The sequence below is a fragment of the Neopsephotus bourkii genome, unplaced genomic scaffold, assembly GCF_033783945.1.
Source record: "Neopsephotus bourkii isolate Nb327-2 ecotype Australia unplaced genomic scaffold, CSIRO-AGI_Nbou_v1 NB_1749, whole genome shotgun sequence".
NCBI lineage: Eukaryota > Metazoa > Chordata > Aves > Psittaciformes > Psittacidae > Neopsephotus > Neopsephotus bourkii.
In genome coordinates this window covers 3,281,373-3,297,845 of record NW_026902223.1, presented here as the reverse complement: position 1 = coordinate 3,297,845, position 16,473 = coordinate 3,281,373, and the positions used below count along the sequence as shown (strand labels likewise).

Below are 16,473 nucleotides of genomic sequence, written 5' to 3'. Positions count from 1 at the left end.
TCATTTCAGGGAGCTGAACTGCCTACTTAAGGGCCAGATTCTGCTTTCAGTGCAGTGGGCTCAAATCTGTCTCCCTAAGTAACAGTGATAGCAGAATTTGGTCTTGTTCCTTTGTTAGCTCCCCTTCTACTTCCCGGGCAAAAAGGAAATGCTTTTAAAATGTTGAAATGTATGAAATTTGCCCCAATTTCTTCCTTAGGAGCTGTCATCTCTAAGAAACCCTTTGGGTTCTTCTTTTGATCTATTTTCAATTGTCTGGTGGGCAAAGCAAAACTCCTCCTCAAATCCCTGATTTTCTTATCTTCTGCTGTGACATGAATTTCCCCCTTTTCCAGTCCTCCCCTTCCGCTGCCTACAGACCCTCTGCTGCTCAGAGCTTTTCAGCCATGCCCTTGGTGCCACGTGAATAACTACTGGTTGCTTTTGCTGTCTGCTCCATCTTGCTCCTCTTTAAGGTTTTTAAACACAAATCACGTTCCTGGTGTGTTTCACACCTCACAAGGGCTCAGACTGCCCTGGTGGCAGCGATGCTAGAGGAGACGGGCACCGGAGCAGCTTGCAGCTGCTTCTGCCCATGCACTTGCAAATGAGCTGCTGTTGGCAGAGGATCATCTCTGCTCTCATCCTCCCCCTTTATTCTTAGCGCTTGCCATTCCCCTCACCCCTGGCAAAAGCACTTTTTCTCTAGGAACAGGTCTCAGTTTATCTCGTCATTTGACATGCTAGTCCCACCATTAACCTCACTTCACTTCTCTTACCTTCATATAGTAGTTAATGCTCCCTCCTCTCTCCTTTCTATGAGAAGATACTGTCTTATACCGCCACTTTCAAGTATTTAGGATATTATGATCTGCTTTCCCCAACTTGCCAGCACTGTGGCAGTGTCTGATCTGATTGCTTTCTGCTGTCTGCAGCCTCTCCTTGGTGCTCTTCTACAAAGCCCTCTCTGTTGGAAGCAGAGGCAGTTCACAGCTTCTCCCCTCACCATATCCCCGCAGAATGAAGGTTGTGTTGCTCCAGTCCTTGCATAGCTTCCTTCTACAGTGGTCTCAAACTGCAGTGGAGCTCACGCGCTGCATTGCAGAGGAGCCATCTCCACTGACCTGAGTGCCAATTTCACAGCCATAGAGACTGCCAAGGTTCCCATTTGGGCAGTTTGACCTTCATGTCATGAACTAGCCTATTCTCTTCTAACAGTCTTGAGTTTCCTGTGACCCAGATGTGGTGCCTTAGCTGATCTTCCCCCAGGTACCAATGGGTGCTCACCGTTACCCAAAGAAGTTAGCTACAGAGAAGACATATCTCCCTTAGGTGGTGAAGAGGTCTCCTGTTGGGTGGTGAGTTCTAGTTTTGGCTTGAACAATTTTACTCTGAACAATATTATTTTGGCATGCTGCAATCAGGATGTAACACCTGAATGCGGTTTTGTACAGCTTGGTAAAGCATCTCCAGCTTCTGGATCACCTACACCAGAAGGCATCCAGGGAAACGCCTACAGAGGCTCAGTCAGTTCTAATTCACGTGGGTATCTACAGCCTTTACAGCAACCTTCTCTTTTCAGCTGGGCAAATATCATCAAAGATGTTGTACATTTGTATTTCTGTGTAAGAAACGAACACATGCAGAAAAGATGCTTTGCCAAAGATGAATTTAAAATTCTGTGACAGCCTTTCCCCTCCATTATAAGGTTTTATATGAGACCTTGAGTGATGTTAGAAAATCCATGGCAGCGAAACTCATTTACCGAAGATTCACCTCACCTGCACATCTGGGAGCTAATAAAACACATCACAGTGTCTGGCTGCTGTCCTTTGAATTCTCTTTAGTCATTACAAAACTGCTGCCAGAAGTACTAAGTGTCCTTGTGCTACCACAGTGAATACCAATAGTACCGGGGAAACGCAGGACAGCAGTGAAGTAGGTAAGAGTTGACTGTATGTTAAATATTGTTTTGAGCTACTTAATTTCCATTTTTTCTAATGTTCCTCTCATAAATCAGCATTTTGACCACAGAAGTAATGACTGAGGTTTATTCAGCAATGCTCCTATCACTTTCCCAGCTGCCTTTCCTTAGCCAAACGGCAGATAAAGTCCTGTGCTGGATTATTCCACTGTTCAGGCATCCCCAGTAGCCCCTCTGTGTATTGCTGACAGCCTTTCTATTACCATCTACAGTTTGCTCTTTAGTAACGACGTCCTCTTGTGCTGCTGTTTGGATGGCAAAATGGGGGAAATTTCAAGGGGGTTCTGTGACTTTGTTTAGTGGGGTTTTTTTGTTCCTCCTTTTTATGGAGCTTATTGAGGGAATGACTTTGTGTTTTCTAGGAAGAAACACGTACTTCCAGTCATGACGTTCAGTTTGCATGGGGAGATAGGTTCAATTCCTCAACCTGAGTACGACATGATGGAGAGGGGGGCAATGATGGTGATACTGCTTGAGGAACATTTTAAAGTCAGAGATAAGATAGCCCTGCCGTGGCAAGCATTCCCATTCCTGGCTCAGTCCCAAGAAACTGTCAACATTCCTCGTTGTCATGGGGTTGCTAACTCACTTTTCTGTGTCTGCTCTCCTACCTACCACCACGACCCACGCTTGCTGTGTTCTGCCTTCACACCTCATCTCGTCCTGCGTCTCATGCTGCAGTCCTTTATCCCAGCAGCCCAGAAGTTTGTCTCACCACTCATTTCCATACTTTGCTCTGCTGCTGCTCTGCCAAAGCTGTTTCTGGGTGGGTGATATCATTGTTTTCATCCTTTTAAAATGGATTTGGAGCTTGGATAGAAACCTCCATTGGAGTTACGTAGTTGTCTTTTCTACCTTAGCTAAAATTGGTCTAACACTTGAGGGGTTGGTGCTGGCTTCTTCCCCTATCAGAGCTTTTAACTGAAAGTCATTCTCCAATGACTTTCCAGCTCTTTCATACATTCTGGTCTAAAATGTCTTAATTTAAAGAGGTACTTTGGTACCAAGCAGTGCTTTTGGCACAATGTGTCAGAGACTAACTTTTTATTCGCAACTCTCACTACACTGTGGCCATCATCACTCCAACACCCCACAGACTAGCAGGAAATAAGCTGTGATGGCATGTGTGCTAAGCCAGGATTCAGGTATATCTTGATTTGGACCAAAATCCAGCTTTTCCTCCCCCCAGTATTCTTGACCCTGACATACATTCACTGGTACGAAGACTGCTCATTCAAGCAGCTTGCTGCCAGTCCATCAATCATTATGAGAGGGCTCAAATGCCAAATTGTACCGGATGCAATTTGGAGAACAGATAGTCATTTTGTCTGACGAAGCGTTCGTATGCTGCAAAATGACAAATCATGTTTATTTTCACATTGTCAAACTGCTTTTTTTCCTGTGTTGGCACAATTGGAATCAAGTTTTCCTTCAGGGATAGCTTGGGTTTTATCCATATGGTTTGCCTTACTTCAGTAAGTCATCAGTTCTCCCTCATTAACATCATGATCAACCAGGGCTTGATGGTTTCACCTCTTACGATCACAGCATGTCTATAAAGCCTGTATCATGGCTCATCACTACCTGGGATAGGAAATCTAAGGAAATGGACACTCACATCTCTTCAAAGTCCCCATGGACTTTATAATTTGAGACAGTCATGGTCACATCTGGGGAATGAATGCTGCTCTTGAGCTAGATGAAATATACCCAGTACAACATGTGCTGCTTTGTCCCCTGTACCTTCTGCCACTTCGACTTTCATACATGTGCAGACTTGAGCTAGTACCTTCTCAGTCTTAACTTCAACTTTTCAACCCTCTTAAATTGCCATTTCTTGAGGCTCCTGAAGCATCATTTCACACCAGGCAAGGTTCCTCAGGGATATCTGGGGTAACATGCACAGGATGGCCCTAGTGCCTTCTGTAATGCAAAAACCCCTCCAGATCAAGTGAGTAGAAAAATGGTTCATATTATTGATACTCCTTGTGAGAGCTCTTGGTGTAGCTGAAGCTTACAAGGCATCACATAATTACCTCTCTACATAAAATGAATTATTGTCTGCTCTAATAGCAGGGAAGATCTCTAATCTGACATCTAAAACTGAACTCTTTCTTTACAAACCTTCTTTTGGCTCATTCACACACCACAAAGTTTTTAGGACCTTGCTAGTTAACTGATTAGGAACATTTGGACACTCCTGGAATCTTGTAATGATTCCGTATCTCTTTAATCCATGGTGATTCATCTTAAAATGATGGCAGTTAGAAAAATAGTTGGATATTGAAGAAGCAATGGGGAAATTTCACTCCATAAATCATTTTAATTGAAGGGAATGCTTGCAATATGTCTATCTTCGTAATGCTGTGACCTTGAGTGGGATCTGCATTCATTTTGGATCATGTCTTCCTCGTTTCTATGCCAGCTTGTTGAGTTATACATAGAAGCTAAACCTCTAGAGATTGATCATGCACAATCAGTGATGCGGGACTGAAACAAGGCAGATGACAATAGGGAATCTAAAGGTTAGGAGAAAGGGGTGTAACTGCCAAACCCTGCTGATGGCTGGAACTGGGAAATGCAAGGCAAAGGTTTCTAAAGTCATCTGGGTGACGTATTAGTGGAAAAGACATTTCAGTAGGAGAGATTACTTGAATACCCAGGGCTGATGTCTAACCTTGGAAACAGACAACAGAGCTGCTGGTTACAAAGAATAGGTTCTAGTGTGAAAAGTAAATGAAAGGAACAAATGTATTTTGCAGCTGAAACGTATCCTGGAAGAAAATACAACAGAAATACGAAGGCCCTTAGCTTGAATCTGAGTTATTAGAGGAGGAGAAGACGACAAGGTGGGCAGTGGGTGGCTGGAGGCAAGGAGAGGGCTTAGGAGGAGAGCAGCAGCCTGGCAGATTGGTGGTGCCTGTGGAGACAGGGACCAGATGGCGACCTGGGTCCTCCCTGAGCAGCTCTGCCTGCATCCACAGCCCTGCCCAGCCAAAGAGTCGGTGTCTGTGCTGTTGACAGAAGGCGAGGGGATGCACAGAGCCAGTGCCTGATGAAAATAAAGAGCCTGAAACTTATAATTCCCAGGACTGATTTAAATGACTGCAGTTAACAAATGATCTAATACATCAAAATGGGACGCATACTAAACAGATCTGTTTATATGAACACATGCAGAAGAGATTTCTTTTGGCTCCTGCACCTGAAACTTTCTATTTCCTAATGCAAACTAAACAGTGACAAATAAAAATGAGACTGCGAACGCAGCATGACCTCTTTAAGCTTTAATTATTCATTAGTTTCCTTCTCTGCTGAGATTCAGAGCAACACATTGAAGCAGGTTCCTCTCAGGTTTATGGAAGATGTAGCTTTCTTGTTATGCCATCTAATAAATACAACTAAGCACAATGGCCCAGCAATACCTGTAGAAACAGGATTTGGGAAAATGTGTTTAATGTATCAGAAGTGCCTCAATCTAGTCAGTCTTGAAAAGCAAAGCAGATCATGCAAAATAACAATGCACTAAAGCACAGATGCTTAAATATTTTATTATGGAGTTTACTTTCAGTATTTCAGAAGTGCATTTTACTATGAAATGTCTCTGCCTGCATGGGGGAAGGATGATGGTGGTAATAGCTTTGAGCAGTCCAACCTGAGATCTCAGAATTAGATTTAAATGTGTCTTAGACTCCCAGCCCTTAGTAGCATCAGGCACCTCTGCCTTTGTAATGGTTACAAATGCTTATTGCGTTTTGTTGTCCTAGGATGACATGGAAGCATCTGTGAAGATTTACAGCTGGGAGAAGAAAACCAATACATTTTCATTGTGCTGGGAAGACTGGACAAAAGGCAGGAGCCCCCAGGCCATTGACTCCCTCACAGCTCTCCCTCATCAGTCCTTCATCCTTCTCCCTGCCCTTGTACAACAGCATCTCGGGGACCATATTTCCTCCTGAGTTCTGAAAGCAGGACAGGACCTGAGTTTGTCACCACCTTGGCGAGACCTCCTGAAAGGTATGCAGCTCGGGAGGCAGGCAGCGGCTCCGACCGCCTGGGAACGGTGCCATGCACAGGGGGAGATTTACGGCTCCTTTCCCCTTCAGACACTTCATCTGAGGCGATGCAGAGCTGACAGCTCCTCATTTCCAGGTACTGCAAACTCCTCTTCCTCCACAGGAGCCTGTACAGGCTGTTCGGGGTCCCACAAGCTGAGTGCCCCCTAAGACAGCATCCCTGAAACGGTCCTGGCAGACAGGCACTGGCAGCCAAAGGGCAGCTTTCCAAAACCCGCTTCTCCTAACAGGGCCACGCTCTGGTACTTACTCAGTCTTTACAACTCAGTGATATGCTGCCAATGTATTTTTGCCAAGGAGACAAAAATACGTCTCTTCTTCCTACTCCCTCAGCCTATGAAAAATCTCAGTTGTGTGCAAAGAGACTCTGTCTGTATACATGTGTATATTTAGGGGAGGGGAAAATAGAGGTTTTGTTAATTTATCTCCCAGTTGAAAGTCTGCCTTGTAGCCAGGGAAGCACTGTTTTCACCATGTATAAATTTGGGCAGAAAAGCCTTACTTTGTGCTCAGCAGAAATGGCAGTGTGTGCAGTGGGAATTGGGAGCAAATCCTTTAACTGCTCCAGGTCCCAGGGTCTCCTTTTTAGAATGCAGGCATGATGGCTTATAAATAATTTGGGGATTTATGGGTCAAAAAGCTATATATTAGCAAAGTCTCCTAATAATGCATGAAGAAGAGAGACATCATCTTTCTAAGGTGGGAGCTCTCTGCTTAAGTAGTGCTTCAATTTCCCCAAGGGCCAGAGAGACTTCAGGTATTTCACATGTTAACTTACTTAACTTTCAATTAAGCAAGACACAGCCCACACAGCCATGGTTTGGGATTCTAGCTATGCTCTCGGAATGATTTGGGTACTTTAAAAGCACATGGCACAAAGAGGAGGGTTTGAAGGCTTTTTCTAACCTTCAAGGCAACTTTGCAAACAGCATGCTCCAAAAAGGTATATTTCTTTTTCCTCTTTCCCCTCCCTTTTCCCCCAGACCTTGCATGACTTCAAGGCATCAAATGTTAATGAAAGTTTGCCAGGCTTCAGGGGCTGTGAAATGGAAGTTAAAAATCCTGCACCATAGGATGGCTCTAAAAATACTCAATCATGTCGAAGTATCAGCGGCTCCAGCAGCTCTCCTGCACACAGCGCTGCTGATGCATTAGGGCTTTCTCTTCTAAATAAGCTCTTGAGAAAGTTTGCGTAGTGACTATAAATCACTTACGCTCTATCGACTGGATTCACCAGGTTGTGTGCCAGCAAATACCTACTGCAAAGTGAGCATCTGCCTTGTCATTTAACTCTTAATGGTGCTGCAAGGGAGGTGCCAGCATCCAAGGGGGATGCAGCGATGCATACCTGCTCTGCTTTGCTCTGCCTCCATCCAGGGACTCATAAATGTGCTGTCTGTCCCTCAGGATGAGCACAGCCTCAAACACCAGCCCTGTGGGTTTGCAAAGCTGTCTGATGCCAGCCTGCTCACCGTTAGTGCCCAGCTCCTGAGTTCTACTCTTCAGTGTCATTTCTTGTCCAGGGTGCTGGGGCTGGTAGGCTGAGCTACTTTTTAGGAACAGTGATACCTAAGCCCCTTTGCAGATCTCTTCCTAAGTGCTCTTGAGAAGGAGAGCTGTATCCTCATGAGACATGGGTGCTTTTCTGCAGCAGCTCCACATGCCTCAGGCGATCTTAGCTGATGTGTCCTGCTAACCAGCAATACTCTATATGCCAGGTGTGCCTTCACTGCCTTCCAAGGGGCTCCAGCAGAGAGATTATCAGTCCCTTATGCTATTAAGGTGTTTTTTGCTGGATTTTTTTCTTTCCTAACAGCACGCTCCTGAGTGGGAACCCAGGAGCTCGCTTTCCCACACCACCAACCCCTTTTTCTTCTCCAAGAAGCACAACATACTTTCCCCCCTGTGAAGCAAATGAGGAGCTTGAACACAATGATTTGCATCGTGACTTCAAGCACAATGTTGAATACGGTGCCTAAGCCCTTCCCATCACAGGTGAAGCCACAGGAGGCTGTGACTCAGCTACACTCTGACTCATGCAGCATGATGCTCCCCTGCTCTCGGGGGACAGCACTTCCCCATTAACCTCTACAGGCAACAAACTCTGGCTCTGTCTCACTGGTTCAGACCTTAGTGAGATGCTTGGACCCCAAACTCTGGCCATTCCCTGTTGAACTGTATCAGGGGACGGACAAAGAGCATGCCCCCGACCCACAGTGTTGGGGAGTTTTATAAACATATATATATACCTAAGGAGGGGTATTTGGTTCAGGTGTGTGCAGGAAGTCTTGCCTTCCTAGGCATGAGCAGGCTGCCTGGCCATGCTCCAGCCCTGTGTGAGTACATTGCAAGTCAGGCTCAAACTGCTATTTTTGAGCAAGTCACTAGAAATAATTCATGTACGTGCAAGTTAAAATTCTGCTTAAAAATCACTCCCTGCCTCAGAAGCTTAAAACCTGGGAGATCTACAGCAGCGGATATTGGATTTCATTTTACCGTGTTCTTTCCAGCTGTTATGGTAAGCTTAGATCCTCATCCTGCACTTCTTCACTCTAAGGGTCTTTTCTCATGCAAATAGCTTCAACTCCAACACTGACAGGACCAGCCACACATGTAAGTGTTGTGAAGAATCTGCCCCTTTACCTGGACCAGATAAAAAGTCCTGCGCCAAACACTGAGCTGCATGATATTTCTGAAGTGAAAGTTCAAGTAATAAACCTTCTTCTTTTAAGGATTTCAAAATCGATTTCTGAATATTGAGTCACTTCATTTAACCCGAGCTTTTGGGAAGCTGGAAGGTGCAGGTCTGTGGGTGTGTGAACTGTGTGAGAAACAGCACAAAAGGAAAATGCTTTTTCATCCATATGAGCTTCTGTAAATTGTGTTCTATTCTTAGGAGAGTAAGCATAACATTAAAAAGAAAATCTAATAATTTAAACCTTGCAGGAAAAGAGGCAGGAGCGAAGGGAACCTCTGAAATGATAAATGTCTGAATTTATTCCACTGCCGCTGCTGGCTTTTAAATTAGTTTTCTTTTTCTTTCATTTCTTGCTGTTGACAAGTTGGGTTGCATTGCTGTACAGTTCTAATGTTTACAGATAAGGAAGTCTTGAAGGTCAAACATTCTGTTCTTAGTTGTATAAGGTAATCTTCTTGTGTTGGTGACAGTGCGGAGTGATCTCATGTCGCCATGGGTACCTGAATCATGCCTGTCTAACAGCAACATTCTTCATTCCTATCCCCTCCCATTAAGTTCTTAGATAGGAAAAAAAGAGCCACCTACAAGGAAAGCTTTATGTGTGATGCAAATAATGGATTGGAGGAAACACTTTAAGAAAGCTCACCGAGCCAGCGGTCTCTCCTACCGCACCCATGCACAGTTGAGGTGATGAATTGGTTTGTATTTGACTACGACCAGTATGAATTTTGCCATAAATGCTCCAAAAACACAGACTGTGTGCAATGTGTTATTAGTGTTCATCATAATGCCTACATGTAGACATCAAAACCGCCATCGTTCAGATGGGTAACTGTCCCCATAGTGGATGCACAGCAAACTAGACCCACGTGAGGAAACTGGAAGATTGCTGAAATCCAGATTACAGGGGAGAAGTCAGACCAGCATCTGCCCACAGCTGATCATAGCAGTGACATGGCAGGGAAGCACAGAAACATGGTGAAATGAAGGTACGTGAATAAAGGACAACCTTAATTACACCTTCCCATGTTCCTGCAGGTTCAGTTCAGTGCTCTAATGCCTGCTGGATGCAGCTTTCCTTGACAGTTCTGTAACATCTAAAGGAAAGAAAGGAAAATGAAGAGGAAGCAAAACGTATGGGCCTTGATTGTGACAGGGCTGCAGCTCTTTGATCGTCAGCTTTTCTCCCTGCTACAGCATGAAAGTTTTTGGTCTCTGCTAAACTGCACTTTGAGTCAATGTGGATGGATCATGTACATGAAAGACCAGCAGCAAGAGTTTCTAGAGGCTGACAGCGTGGCTGCGGATCAAGACTTCTGCCTTTTACTTTATTGATGGGAGGGACTGAAGTCTAAATTTGGGTCTTTGTGCTGAATGTCTTTATGCAATCTTATTTTAAGGGGAAAAAACCCCATACAACAAGAACAAAAAAGAGCACTTTCCAGGAAGGGAAATCAGTCATTTTTCTTGGTAGCAGGATTTCTGACTCCAGTAATATGCAGAAGTCAGGTAAATCAGAAACCTCAGCTGGAAGGTTTGGACCTGCAGGTTCTAGCAATGGGATAATATAGTGGAAATCAAATAAAGCAGCTTGTACATACCACCTTGCTGTGAATTAGGACTGTCCCTGCCTTTCAGTGTTGTACGATCAATATTCAGGATAATATCCTTTCTTTTACGTGCTCAGGGGGCTTAATTCAACCCTGGAATAAATGGGCAGCTAACAATGGGCCAAACTCAGCTTGGATGCTGCTGTAGTTAATTAAGAAGAGTAGCATCAGGGATAAATTTGGCAAGGAGTGTTTAAGTGACTGCCTTGGGAGGCAGGGAAGAAAAACCCTTGCTTAGCTCACTGCATCCAGCTCTTCAAATGCAAATTAACCTGTCAACATCTGCATGCAGCCACACAGGACAGCTGCAGAAAGGAGCTCCCAGCACCCAGAAGAAGGGCTGGAAATGCTTAGTTCCAAACAGCTATTTTCCAAACTAATTTCTAGTAAATAAGAATACATTTAAAGCGGTAAACTGAGCATCTGCTACATGAAACGGATGGAGGACAGCATGTGAAAAGAAACATATGTCAAGCATGCACTTCAGATGCATTGACTACTTGCCTTCAAAACAGAGTGAATTTAAACATATTTGCAGCAAACACTGAGAAAAAAATTGCCTTTGCAACCCAAAGAAGAGGCTCAAATAACAGTGCAATTTAAGCCTGACCATACCTTGCCTTTCCCGCAGAGGAAGAGAGCAGTTCATTGTGTTTCAGCTGCTGCCTGGCTTCTTTTAGCGAGGAATACATCAGGAATGCCAAGTTGAGGCAGCATTTGTTTGGAGAGAAAAATGTTCCTTTAACAGTACATTTAAAAACCCAATTAAACCAAGTTACTGCTGGAACCAAACCGTACACAATTCAGTTCATTGGAGGGAAGATGCAAAAATACCCCCGTGCTTCTTACAAACTACCGTATCTGCCGGCATAAGACAGTGACATCCTTCCCGGACTGATTCAGCAACGTGTACAGCAGGAACTGAGCTCTGTTGCTGCAAGGGGATTGCTTGTGACTCAATCTCTTTCTTCAATACGCTGCAACTCAGGGAAATTGCATTTCGGTATTTCCTTGAGCCCATTATCCTCAAACAAAATCTCTACTGACTTAGCTGAAGCCCTTACTTACAAAACAAGCACAGGATAAGGCTGCTTCAGCAAGCAAAAGAAGGTGAGGTTGGATTTCAGCCCTGAAGGATGCAACTCTTCCTTGCGAAGCAGCATGCAGGAATACTTTGCTCTTGTTTTCAGTATAACAGGGCATGGAACAAACTCTGATGTCTCTTTTTCTTTGTCAGGGGAATAATCTCCCTAAGAAGCCTGGGACATGTGTGCTGCCTGTCAATCTGCCGAGGCTTTTGCTAACTTTTTGGTTATGCAGCTGTGATCTCATGGTGCAGCCTTCTCCTATGGTCCCCTTAGGAGAGAGGGAAATCAGAATGGAAATAAGCCATGAGCAGCTTCTGCAGAAATCATTTTGCTATGACAATGCGGTACAATTAAACAAGACTCGTAAATCCCACTGTTATAAAAAGCCATGGCTTGCGCCAACACTTCTACTCATCTGTGAGTTTTCAGCCTGGATCAGGGCTGAGGAAATAGTAGAGATCCTTGACTCAGTTAACAGCACTGCTCTTCGCACTATTCACCTTGGCGTACTGTAGCATCGTGCTAAGCAACATGAAATGAGAAGATAAAAGAGAAAAGCCTCTGGAAAAGCCAGAAACCAGCCTGACACAACTGTGGTTCCCAGAACAGAGACATCGCCTCCTGCCCCTTCACAGCACCCTCACTGCCTTGCTCAGGTTTGCTTCAGTACCTTTTTACCCCTGATCCTCGGAACGATGATTGTGGAAAGGAAGAACTGTCATTGTAACAGCAGTGAACTGACATGGCCCAGCAGCAGAGATAGGGTTTTAATCCCCTTGGCTTGCAGAGCAGCACAGTGTGCTATTGAGTGCCTGTCCACCATGGCAACAGCAGTGGTGCTCCAAGAATTCAATTTCCATGGTGCCCCTGGGCCTTGCCTTGACATCTTCATTGTTCCACAGCAAAATAAATAAATAAAAAGCCAGGGGTACTGTAAAAGCAGTGCAAAATATGGAACGCTATAGAACAGGGTTATTTAATGGTTAATTTAGAAAGGAACATAGCATTAAAAACGTATGAAGGTGGCTACATATTGATGCTGTATACATATTTAAAGGGATGCCTCTCTTAAGGGCAGAGTTCCAAGCTACACCTAAAATAACGTGTGCAAAGGAAAATTAAAAGTATATTTCACCATTTGGACTTGTTTAATCTGCCTCTGAAAGGCTTTTTCAGCCCAGCTCCTGAATATTAGTGTGGGAAAGGAGATAGAAAAAACCCCTCAGTTTTGGTGTAATTCTAACAAAGTCAGCAGAGTTAAACTGAGGATGATTTTTCTGGCTTTTTTAAATAGAGTGTAATTTCCTCCATGGGTAGTTATTAAATGTTATTGAGAGCGATTGCTGCTGCTGTTGGACAGGCTTTCTGGAGAGGTCACTCTGTCCCATCTGAATAGCACCAGTGAAAAACCAGAAGAAGGTTTGTAGTTTTTACAACTTGAAGAGTCCCTGGGGGCTCTCACTACACCACACATCACTGCCTGACCCAAAGCTAAGAGCACATATCTGTGCTGAGTTGAGATATCCTGGCTTGACATCCACTCCTACATCACAAGAATTCTGCCTGTAGAAATTGCTTGAAATATTGGAGAGGGCATTGCAGAAGATATCCATGTGGACATTTGGTCCCGTCTCTGTCAGAGAGGACGTATTCCTTAAGTATGCTTTCTGAGGCTCAACTGCTCAATGTTGACATTTTGGGGCTGGTGAGGGTTTGTATCCCTTTCACCAGCAGTCCTAAGCACTGGCTGAGAAGGGCATTCCCTATCTAAAAGAAGAAGGACTTAAAATAAGGATAAGATTAAAACAATGACTTCAAATAAAAATCAGATTGGACTCTGATTTCTGTAGCCTTATAAGCACATGGACCAATTTGAAAGGTGCAAAAAATGGCCAACCGAGGGCCTACCGCATGTCCTCAAGACATAACAGACATCTTCAGGCTCAGTAAGCCCCAGACTAAAAAGTTCCTATTCTTTTTGGCATTGGCAAGATTTGTGTGTGGGAAGGCACCGTTGTTGTCAGCGGCTCTCAAAAGGCACCTTAAGGATCTGGGTCCCAAGTGGATGGCATTGCCCATCGCATGCAGTGCTAAGCCAGTACCCAAACTGCGTAGGTGGGTAGGAGCCAACGTGTAGCAGCACAGCATTGACCTTCCTGCGTGTTGACATAGCCAGGTCCCCACCTAGCACACACATATCCAGAATTGCTCTTTCAAGGCACCTGGGTTTAACCCCTGCCTCCACAAGGAATGCAGCTGCCCAGCCAGGGACCCTGCCCTGTCTTGAAGAAATCAGAACCTTAATTCTTAGGCAATGCAGCATCAAACTTTGCATGGATCATGCATAAATCAAGATAAATCTTGGCTTAAATTGGGGCCAAACCCAAAGAATTATTTATCCTTCCTACCAAAATCCTAACTAAAAAGATTTTTGGTTGAAAACAGGAACACAAAACCTCATAATTCTCCCACTGGAGAAATTAAAATGCAAAATAGTATCTCTAAACAAAATTATGAAGCTCTGTCCCTTGAGATAGTTAAAAATTACATGAGCAAAGCATATACCCAAGGATCTATTCTTACCCTTGCAAGACTTTGGGCTAGATAGTAGGTATTTTCTCCCTCTCACAGCTACAATGCTGAGCTCCCAGAAAGGATTTGTCTGTGCAATACAGTGAAGCTCAGCAATAATTACCCATTGTGCTATGTGATGAGGCATCCTTTTGGTTCTTCAGTAACCCGTGCACCTGGACTTTAACTAAAAACCAAATAATATGCACAGAAAACATTTTTATGTAAGAGGAGGTGAACATCACTAAAAATCAGAGAGCCTTTGTATGGCATGCCAAACTGCTGAAGCGAAAAAATGTCTTCAGTGAAAGGGCTCAGATGTGAGCATGTTTCAGTGCACAGCTCCAGGAAAAAACTCTGATAATAAATGTGAGCTTGTTATCGTTGCTTTTCAGTGGGAAGTAAAGCCGGAAGCAGGGTCATGCTGGCTAATTGAAGCTTACATTTTCATTCAAGCACTGCATTTTAATTATAAACTGGTGACACAAGTGTCACTTAGTTCTTACCCTGTTTTAAGTGTGCATACACATAAAGAAATATTTTCAGTTATTAATTTATTCTTGTGATCATACTCATTATCCTACATTATGTCTACCGGGCACGTGCCTAATGACATGTTTGATACGCGCTAATTCTCATGCCTCTTTTAATACAGGGCTTACACACACATTTTAGGCTGAACACCGTGCCAGCTGGCCACCAAAACAGGTACACACTTAAATGCTATAAAATCAGCATTAGGAACTGCGTACCCATGTTCTGGCCAGCTGCAACCACTTGCTCAGCCCTCCTAGGGCAAAGTGGTCATGCCAGAAAAAGGGATAACCTGTGAGAGTGACTGCATCCAGCACTGATGCTTGGAGGTGCCAACAGTGAGGTTCTGGCTGCCTGGGTCTGGCCCTGATCCTGAACCACTTGCCCTTCATCCAGCTTGTGAGTGCTCCTCTGATGCTGCAAAGTTGAGTGTGTTGGCTCTTTGTGTGGTTGAAGCCGTGGGTAAGACTTAGAATTCAGGTGGACAATTTCTGGCCCGTTTTCCTTCCCGGTAGGGTTTTGCTGCTGTGTCCAAAGACTGTGTCCAACTAGAATGCTGCCATTTATAAACAGGAATTAAAATAAAATGAGGAAAAATGTCACTGGGAATTGGCTACTGAGAGACACAAAGTAAGGTATTAAAAATCAGACCAGGAGTACAAGCAAAAACAAGGCGAATATCCCCAGAAATCAAGTTGTGAGGGTAAACCTCTTTCAAAGCCACCAGATGGAATGGGATAGCTATGTTTTTCCCCTCTTAATTTTCTACCAAACTATAAAGAGGATTCTATTTTAATAGCACTACCATAGCGGGACTTTGCAAATGATTTGTTTGAAAGGCTATAATTAGAAGTGATACTGTGAATACAGCCTTAGCATTATTCCTAAATACTGGATTTTTTTTCCAGGTCTTGCATCTTTAAGGATCCCAAAGCATCTCCAAAACTGTCTGCATTTGCCAGTGCTAAAGGCAAGGGCAAGAGTACAGCAAAACATGCCGAGCGAAGGAGAAATGCTTACCAACCTCTGTAGCAAACCTTCTGTCTACTGAGGACAGCCACAGGATGTTAAATCTCATGATTAGCAGATAGTCTTGGGTGAATATTTTTGGAAAACACCTAAGTAACCTAAAAAATTGAATCTTGTTGACTCCCAATGCAACGTTCAAAGACAAAACTTCACTGGAAATATGAGTTCATAAGCCACAGCTTTTGAAACAGCCACTCGTCATCTCAGAGCATCTTTTGTCGACAGACAAAAACGTGTTTTCGCAGCAGGCAGAGCTGGGGGGACGTGGACCAGCTCTGATCCAAATGCAGGGTGGGCAGATCCAAGCAGCACGAAGCCTGAGCCAAGAAACTCAGCCTCTTGCCAGGTTTATTGGCTGAGGTTCAGCACATGCATAAATGTAGAGGGGCTCTTTGGATTGAGGCCGTCTGCATCCTACCGGTCCGTCGGGAAGAAGCTGGTCTGTCTGCAAAGAGCACACTGGTGAACCCAAAATTGCTGTAATGGCAAATAATTGATGCTCTGCTGCCTGCTGGCAGGAGGGTGAGGATAAGCACCCAACTGGTTACGGTTAGCAACCGTCGGTTTAAGAAGCCATTTCCAAAGAGTTACTTAGCTTCCTGATTTATTAATTGATATTTTGCCATGTCTAGGAGAGCTTTGCTTGATACGGATGTTTCCCAACCGTTCCTCAAATAAAACCTGATTGAAATTGTTAACAGTGTTGCTGAGATTTAATTGTACAGAATAAACTGCTGCCAGCCAGGCATATGTCAGGTGGCAGAGTGGGAACATGGGACAGTAAACTGAGGAGGAAATAAATGAAGAGTCTGGAGCTCTCCCTCTGCAGCCCAGCCTGGAAACTGGGTTCCCAAAGTTTTGGCAGTTCATAATTGCCAACAAATAACCTACCCTCCATCAGCAG

At 44.2% G+C, this 16,473-nt stretch overlaps 1 protein-coding gene and 1 long non-coding RNA gene across 2 annotated transcripts in view; one reads left to right on the top strand and one right to left on the bottom strand.

Annotated features, from left to right (window-relative positions):
* Positions 1-16,473, bottom strand: part of CACNG4 (calcium voltage-gated channel auxiliary subunit gamma 4) — a 40,383-nt gene that overhangs the window by 14,373 nt on the left and 9,537 nt on the right. The gene's annotated exons all lie outside the window — the stretch shown is intronic.
* On the top strand, positions 790-16,224 carry LOC133225016 (uncharacterized). The gene is made up of 4 exons (XR_009728997.1): positions 790-1,337; positions 5,731-5,980; positions 15,056-15,170; positions 15,449-16,224. It is a non-coding gene; the product is annotated as an uncharacterized LOC133225016 (long non-coding RNA).